Below are 9,160 nucleotides of genomic sequence, written 5' to 3' on the forward strand. Positions count from 1 at the left end.
AGGGTAGGAATAAATTGTCAGTTTCATAATGGAGAGAGGGGGTCTGTACTGTACTGGGACCAATCCTATTCCATTTATTCATAAATAATCTGGAAAAAGGGGTAAACAATGAGGTGGCAAAATTTGTAGATGATACAAAACTACTCAAGATAGTTAAGTCCAAAGCAGACTGCGAAGAGCTACAAAAGGATCTCACAAAACTGGGTGACTAGGCAACAAAATGACAGATGAAATTCAATGTTGATAAATGCAAAGTAATGCACATTGTAAAACATAATCCCAACTATACGTATAAAATGATAGAGTCTAAATTAGCTGTTACCACTCAAGAAAGAGATAGTCATTGTGATAGTTCTCTGAAAACATCCACTCAATGTGCAGTGACAGTCAAAAAAGCACGCAGAATGTTGGGAATCATTAAGAAAGGGATATATATGTACTGCAGATGTGCCCCACCCAACCATCTCAAAAAAGATATATTGGAATTGGAAAAGGTTCGGAAAAAGCCAACAAAAATGATTAGGGGTATGGAACGGCTTCCATATGAGGAGAGATTAATAAGACTGGGACTTTTCATCTTAGAAAAGAGGAGACTAAGTGGGGGATATGATAGAGGTGTATAAAATCATGAGCAGTGTGGAGAAAATAAATGAGGAAGTGTTACTCTATTTACTGTAACTCTTGTTCTGCTTCATTTCCCCCTGCCCTTCCATGTCCCCCACTTGGTCTACTTATGGCATGTCTGACCTTTCACTGTGAGTCTTTGGGGACTGGACCAATTCTTTACATGGACAACACCTGGCACACTTCGGGCATTCAGACAGAACTGAACATCCATTTCTGAGGAGGAGCGCATAGCCAACGGTTCTTGTCAAACAGCCTCCTTGCCGTGCTATAGGGTTACATTTAATCCAGCCACCAGGCTACAGAGTTTGGACCTGAGCTTTTCATTCTGGCCCAACTCTAACTCAGACTATTGCAGCCAAGGAACCTGCAGCAGGGCCCATTACAAACATGGGTGAGCCATGACCTCAGCCAGGGAGAGGGCGGTGGTGTCTGTGTCATGAATGAGCCATCTACAGCAGTGATCTCAGGGGAAGGATGGGTGGGGCCCTGCAATGTGCATAGCTACAAGCGGCTGTGTAACAAACAAACCCCACTGCAGCCCAGTTCCTGTCAGGGATGTGCAGCCAGTCTGGGTGTGTGGCCATACCCCATCACTGTTGGCCTGTGCCATTCCACCCAGTCCCTTCCTTTCAGCTTTGTCACACTACCATTTCACATCATGCCCCAGCACTTCATTCTCATTCACCCCCACATCCCACAGCCCAGCATTTAGTACCTAGCCCCTGCACCACCCCTGTATTTTCTGCCTCCTAATCTTTAGAAGTTGCCCCCTCTTTCTCCATCCTGCAATGTAGAGTTTGGGGGTTCCTGGAGAGTTCCTTCCTCCACAGGCATCTAGCTCCCCTGTCCCCACCAAAGTGGTCACAAGTATTGGCTGGGGGCAGTGCTGAGAACCATGCAGGAGCTGCAGAGATGGCAAGAATACCCAGGGCCCTGGGGGTGGCAGCACACAGAAGCATTCCCAGCCCTGCAGTGCGGGCGGAGCACTAGCTACTCCATGTGCTGAAGAAACAGGAAACTTGTGAAATCCAGGAGCTCTGATTGGCTGCCCTTTCACAGGAGGTGGATGGATGGAAAAAGGACAGCCAATGGGACAGGGTGTTCCCCAAACCCATAGTGGGGTCTGAATATGGAGAAAGGTCCTAGAGTGGGCAGAGCTGCAGCCTGCCCTTAGAGGGAGAACAGTGTTTGTTGCTGTGAATTCTAAGATGCTGCTCTGAAAAGTTAGCCCCACTACCAGTGCAAGACTGTGCTTGTGATGTTAATTACACCCAGAAAAACTATATGAAAAGCATGTTAAAGTTGCAAATATTATGTGACCATATCACTACAGATGCTATCATAGGAGGCACAGGGTTGTACACAGAGCCTATTTCTGGCATTTCCTAACTTTTGATGTCTTCACTTTGCAACATCAATGCTCTTTAATGTAAGTTTTTACATGTAATTTCCTAAATATTTCAAAAAGCAAATTGAAAAATGGAAAATCCATCCTGTGGAACCCAATTCACCTACCCATGGTCAACAGCAGGGTTCGCAAAAAGAAAAGGAGTACTAGTGGCACCTTAGAGACTAACCAATTTATTTGAGCATAAGCTTTCGTGAGCTACAGCTCACTTCATCGGATGCATTCAGTGGAAAATACTTTAACCAATTTATTTGAGCATAAGCTTTCGTGAGCTACAGCTCACTTCATCGGATGCATTCAGTGGAAAATTCAGTATTTTCCGCTGAATGCATCCGATGAAGTGAGCTGTAGCTCACAAAAGCTTATGCTCAAATAAATTGGTTAGTCTCTAAGGTGCCACTAGTACTCCTTTTCTTTTTGCGAATACAGACTAACACGGCTGCTACTCTGAAATCAGCAGGGTTGGAATCTTTAGATCCACAGTGCAGACCTCTATCCTCTCAGCTAAGGAGTAACTGATAGCAGTAGTAGGTTGTCATCCCCTATATGGACCAGCAACTAGATGAGGAAGAGAGAGATATGTTGCATAGCTAGATAACAGAAGAATGGTGAGACTCAGGTAGCAAAGGAAAGATGAGATTATTTAAAATGGTGACCTTCATGCTGCTTTACTCAGATTAAAGAGCAAATCAAGGAAACAGGGATTTTTTGGATGCTTTAATGTTTCCCATTATGATCAATCACATGGCTACCGGAGGCACAGAGCTTGGCAAAGGCTTTTGTTGGATCTTTGCCAATGAACACAATGTGACAATGGTCCACAGCATGTCTCTGCTCCAAGGTGCCACACACCCTTGGGTCCTGGACTCTGTTTGCTTGTTTGTTTTTTGGAAACCTTGCCTGTTCTTTCACTTTTTGCTCATGCCTATTTCACAAGTCAGCCAGACCTGCCTTCTAGGAGTTGCACAACAAGTCACACTGCCAGGGATCTGGCTCTAGCTTTTCTGTGGGTGTGGGCTGCAGAGCAATGACTCAGAATAGAATCATAGACTTTAAGGTCAGAAGGGACCATTATGATCGTCTAGTCTGACCTTCTGCACAACGCAGGCCACAGAATCTCATCCGCCCACTCCTGTAACAAACCCCTAACCTATGTCTGAGCTACTGAAGTCCTCAGATCATGGTTTAAAGACTTCAAGGTGCAGAGAATCCTCCAGCAAGTGACTTGTCCCCCACACTGCACAGGAAGGTGAAACCCCCCCATCCCTTGCGCAGGTCCTTCCCTGCCACTTTTACAATGAGATGAAATTTGGCTTATCTGTGTTCCTATTGGGTTTGAATTTCTGCAGCACTCCAGCACCTCAGGATGTGAAGCAAGGTGCTTTAGGGAATCTGTTAATGAATGAAACCAAACAAATGCACACCTTAGTGCAGGTTACTAGCTTTGTCTGAGTTCTTGGTGCAGTCATCCTCTAGCATGTGCTGATATTTTTGGAATTTCCCCCAACTGACCACCTCCCTGGAGTAGTTACTAGCTGGAATGGCTGACTGGGCTTTTATAAATAGTCCCAATTAGTCATGTCAGGTATTTCAGAATAGGCCAGTATTGAATCATATGTTAATTGGTCCCCTCAGAGGGTATGTGTTAGCGAGAGTTACCTTAGCTCCATTGCAGCTAACACAAGTCATGGTGTCTGCATGTGATATTCACATACCTGGTCAGTGGCCTTGCTATTATACCCTGCATCCACACTCGCATCATGTTACATTGTGCTAGCATATACCCCCTGGGCACCCCTCCCAGAGTTCCTAGCACTGCTTCAGGTGGCAGTGCATTGTGGATGACTGAGGACAGCTCTCTGGGAGACCTTGCTGAAGGAAGGGGAGACTGGGAGGAGAGGTCAAACCCACACAACTCCCATGATCCCTCTGCAAAATCCCATAGTTCTCTCAGGATCTGGATGCCTATTACAATTTCCCAGCACACCAGCATAGGCCCAGTTCCTAGCTGCTTCCATGGCAACCAACTTCTACTAGCAAACTGTTTCCTGACCTCCTCTGGCTTGGGTTCTTCACAGGGTTGCAAGGTGTCCGGTTTTTGATCGGAATGGTCAAAAAGAGACCCTAGTGGCTCCCGTCAGCACTGCTGACCGGGCCGTTAACAGCCCTGTTGGCAGCACAGCGGGGCTAAGGCAGGCTCTCTGCCAGCCATGGCTCCGCACAGCTCGCAGAAGCAGTGGCATATCCCCCCTGTGCGATGGTTTCTGACCAGGCCCCCCCAGCACAGACTGATAGGGTTACATTGTTCTGCAGAGCTGGGATAGCCAGCAGTGTCTGCAGAACTCCCACACAAGAAAGGCCTTATGGCTCTGGTCCCTGTTTGGGTTAATTCCCAGCTCAGCGAGTTGCTTGGAAGGCCTGTCATAGACCTTCTGACTCTGGCGGTAGGAGCAGAGGTCCTGAATGGCTGCTGCCGTGGCCCAAAAGGCCATCAGGCGTGCAAGGAGGTAGCTCCAGTTGCCAGACATTAAACATCTATGCGTGGCTGATGTACATAGGCAGTGGGAAGCTGTTCACACAAAGTTGGTTGTGGTAACAGTTTATATCTGTGCCTATAGTAGGTGGTTTCTGGCTGGCCTGAGCCCTAGCCAGGGGATTGTGCTGTGCAGGGGAGACAGTGGCCAGATGATCTGACTTGGGTGTTGTAACCAGATCACCCTCCACACAGTCTGTGAGGGAGCAGATGGGACTCTGCCTCGGCTGGGATCCACTCTAGGCAGGTAGCACAACTTACCCATGACCGAAGGACTCTTGTGTTTGGTTGCAGAGAGCATTAGAATTGTGCTAGAGGGAAAACATACAGCTGAACACAAGCAAAAGCTCTAGTCCAGTGTAAAAGATATGTGCCATCCCCATATGCCTCCTGTGGGCAGGTGTGGCACTGCAGGGGTGCACCCCGCCCCAGTGTCTTTTATCAAGGGAGCAGCTGTAGCACTGATTTGGGGCAGGCTGACAGGATCCTTCATTTATGGGGAGCCTGCCAAACATCTGTATTTTCTTTTCTGGATGCTTTGTCCTGCCAGCAAATTCCCACTCTGCCTCAATCACGCCCTGCAACACTGGGGGAGTGGGACACGATCCCATCCAACCACCCCCTGTTCCCTGTCCCCTGACTGCCTCCTGGGATCCCTGCCCCTTTTCCAACCCCCCCACTCCCTACCCCCTTACCATGCCATTCAGAGCAGCATGTTTGGCAGCCGCTCCGCCTGGCCAGAGCCTGCCATGCTGCCCGGCACGTGCTCACAGCCCTGCTGCCCAGAGCACTGGTGGCATGGCGAGCTGAGGCTGCGGGGGAGGGAGGAACAGCAGGGGAGGGGCCGGGGGCTAACCTCCCTGGCGGGAAGCTCAAGGGCCAGGCAGGACAGTCCCACAGGCCACATGTGGCCCGCAGGCCATAGTTTGCCTACCTCTGATCTAAAGGATTATTTATAAGGGAAAAGAAAGGTGAGAGTTAAAATTGGTTAAAGGAATCAAATACATACATACAATAATTGCAAAGTTCTTGGATCAGGCTTGTAGCAGTGATTAGCATAACCTGCTGGCTTGTTAAATCTCTGGTTGCTTCCAACTTGTTGCCGGCACAGAGCGCCCAAGGCAAGCAACAGTTGGGTTTGTTGCCCGGTATGCGTCGCGCCAATGACCACAATGGGGTGGAGAAGCAGAGAGTTTTATTTGAAGCTTCAGATAGGGCGCAGGGAGACTGAACTGTCTCAAATTCTGCAGCCCCGAATGCAGATTCCAGTATACAATTTACACCTTTTGCCTACTTTACTACACAAGCTTATACAACCAATTACCTGTTGCCCCGTACAATATTGCAGCCAATCAGCTAAAGCAGCCAGTTATGTTTTTCTTCATTAGCAGTTCCCGAGCCTTGCCTTATTTGGTTTTATTTGTTACTAGTTTTTCCTAAACATTTTTGCCTTATTTATACGTTTCCCAGGCCGAAGCTGGCCTTGGCTGGCGAGCCGTGTGCAAACCTGTCTGTTTGTGTGGTAGCTTCCTCAGAGTTGTGCAGGGTCACAGAAAGTTTGCCTGGGCCTAGAGCAGGAGGGCTTCATCGACACTCGTGGTCTTCCACCCTCCCGCGTTACCTAGAGTAGTGCCCAGTGTCACCAACAAACTGATTGGAAGGTCCTCAGTCCTTTGGTTAGAATGCTCTCCTTAGTCGGGTGACCAGATGTCCTGTTTTTAAAGGGACAGTCCCATATTTAAGCCCTCCTACAGGTCTCCCAACTTTTTCTTAGAAATGGGCAAATTGTCCCATATTTTCTGCCTCCCCCCATCAGTACTGGTAGGTCCTACTGCTGGCCAGATCATTGCTTGCCAGCTGCCCACCCACCAGCGGTGAGTGGGGGGTCCAGTGGTCAACAACGGGAGTGGGTGTGCAAGGCTGCTGGCGGAGCAAAGCTGCAGCACGCAGGGCCAGCTGCTCCTCCTGCTGGTCCATCAGCCCAGCCCAGCTCCCCTCCCCATCCCATTTCCGGCTGGCAGCTGCGGTGGTTGGTGCATGCGGGCAGGTGCCAGGTGGCAGCTGGTTACATGTCGCCTCTGCTGCCCACCCATCCGCCCTTTACATGCTCCCCCTCTCGCTGTCCTCTCCCTGCTTTGCCCCTTCACACACACCCCCCAGCCCTGCTGCTCCTCCATATCCCCACTGGCAGAGAGTGTCTCACTCCCAGTGCTGTGTGGAGAATCAGCCCCTGGTCGGAGCGCTTACCAACTCACCAACAGCCTGGCCGGCAGGCTCCTGCCTTCCCCCACTGCCTCTGGCTGGGCCAGTGCCCAAGACCCCCCAGCCCGCGGCGCTGGCCAGGAGGAGCCAAGCCCTGCATATGCCAAAGTCCCACACAGCGCTGGCATGGGAAGCCTCTCCACCCCTCAGCTAAGCTCTGGAGTGGGGGGAGAAGCAATTTCCAGCCTGTCTGTGCCCCAACCCTGCAGGGTCCACAGCAGCCCACCCAGAGAGGTCCTCTTCAACCCCTCCACCCCCAGCCCTGGGTCCTGCCCCCCGGGAGCACCAGGCTGATCTGTCCCCACCCTCCCGTGCTGAGCCACCTCTCTGTCTGGGTTCACTGAAGCTCCTGCAGTCAGGTTCCCTGGACCCTGGTGCACAATGCATCCTTGCCACTTAACCCCTTCCTGCCCACACGGTAGCTGGGGGCAGGAGGCGGCTGGGTTATGTCAGTGACCAGCAGCAGCCTGGAGGTGTTAGCTGCCTTTGTGGGCAGGAAGGGACAAGCTGCTTTCAGAACAGGGGAGGTGGGAAGAGGGAGAAGAGATGAGCTCTGCAAAGACACGGGCCAGGTCATCCCTTCTACCCCCTCCCCCTCCCTGCGGCTGGAAGCAACTCCCATCCTTTCCCTCCTCCCACACAGTGTCAAAAGCCTGCTGTTGGCCTTGTTCTGGTCTGAACCCTGCAGAAGTCTGGGGGGGCATGTGACCCTGTGTGCCCCCCCCTCAACGTTGCCTCAGGAAGTCCTGGTGGCTCACTCAGACATGTTGGGTGGAGAGCGCCCGGAAGGGAGGGGAGGGTCAGTAGATCACACCCCCACCCCCGTGTGAGAGAGGGATATGCGTGTGAACTCTAAAGCCTTAAAGATAAGAAAGTAAATAAAAAGAATCCAGCTATGCAGTATTTATTTTTAACGGGGGCTCAGTCAAGTTGATGTTAATTTGAACATTTGTACTGCCTAGTTCTAACTGATTGCCATTGAACTCGTTTGAAGATGAGTAATTTTACCAAGTGTCCCATATTCAGTATAGAGAAATATGGTCAACCTACCCATTAGTATAAGTCCAGAGAGCAGAGCAGAAAAGAGGCAAAACAGAGATGCTTCCAGGGCGTTTTGTAGCTTCTGCCATGTGGTGGGAAACACATTGTTCTGAGCAAAGCCCCCAGCACAGTTTGTGGAAAAGTACAGGCAGACAAGATGGAGTTCAGTACCATATGATCTAGTCACATGCCCTTGCATGCTTCAATGAGTCATAGCAGCCATTACCCACAGTCTGGCTGAAATGTCCTCAGGAAAGTCCATCAGGTGTGGATAAGCTTCTTTCACGGCCCATTGTGTTCACTGATGGACTGTCAACTTAAACATTCCTTTCACAATTTGTTGGCTAGACTGGATGTAAATACCTTGTGGGTGTTACCCAGGAGCAAACACATTTGAAATACAGCCAATATTTATAATTTCAGATACAAAAATGATGCATGCATATAAATAGAATAATCACATTCAGCAAACCATAACTTTTCCATTGACACCTTACATGACATACTTTGTACAAGATTTATTGCAATTGTATAACAGTGGTAGCAACAATGATCGACAAGGTCATATTTTAATCATATAATGTCACAGGTTCCCTCTTCCGGTCAGCTGTGTTGCAATGAGGCAGCCCTCATGGAAGAGGACCTGGAGACCATGAGGAGGCAGAATTTCGTCTTCCTTCTCTTTGATTTCTTGTAGCTGTGTCTTTCCATGGCAAACCCAGGAACATTCAGAGGTGGAACTGCCCTGTTTGTAGGCAGCACTTACCCCTTACACCTGTGTTGTGGGGCCACCTACTCCCCATGTGTGTTGGGGGGAATCCAGCTAAAAGCACGAACTGAGGAGGTTCTTTGCTTCACACTTTGGCTTTTTTGGGGTGCTTCTGGTGGCGATTCCCCCCAGCCCATGCAACCCCCACCCCCTTGTGGGAGCCCAGTGACTCCTTCCAGACCCTTGCTACTAACATTAGGATCTCCTCCCCTCACCCAGTTTTGTGGCTTGGGATCAAAGTGGCAAGGCCCGAGCATGTGCTGGTGGGCCCCCTTCTCTGGTCTACCTGGAGACTCTGATCAGATCTTATATACTGGCCATTTGGGTATGGGATTGCACAGATAATGAATGGTTCAGGTCCCCAGGCTGAATCCAGTTTGGAGCACCTCTACTTCTTGAGTAGAGCCCAATCCCCCAGCACCAGCACGTCTGTCGCAGCACTGTTTATCTGTGTGTCTCAGGCTTGGCCTGTTTAGTGGCTATGATGCAGCTTGCCTGGTGGAGGTGTTGGTGATACTCA

Source organism: Caretta caretta, chromosome 8 (assembly GCF_965140235.1).
Source record: "Caretta caretta isolate rCarCar2 chromosome 8, rCarCar1.hap1, whole genome shotgun sequence".
Taxonomy (NCBI): domain Eukaryota; kingdom Metazoa; phylum Chordata; order Testudines; family Cheloniidae; genus Caretta; species Caretta caretta.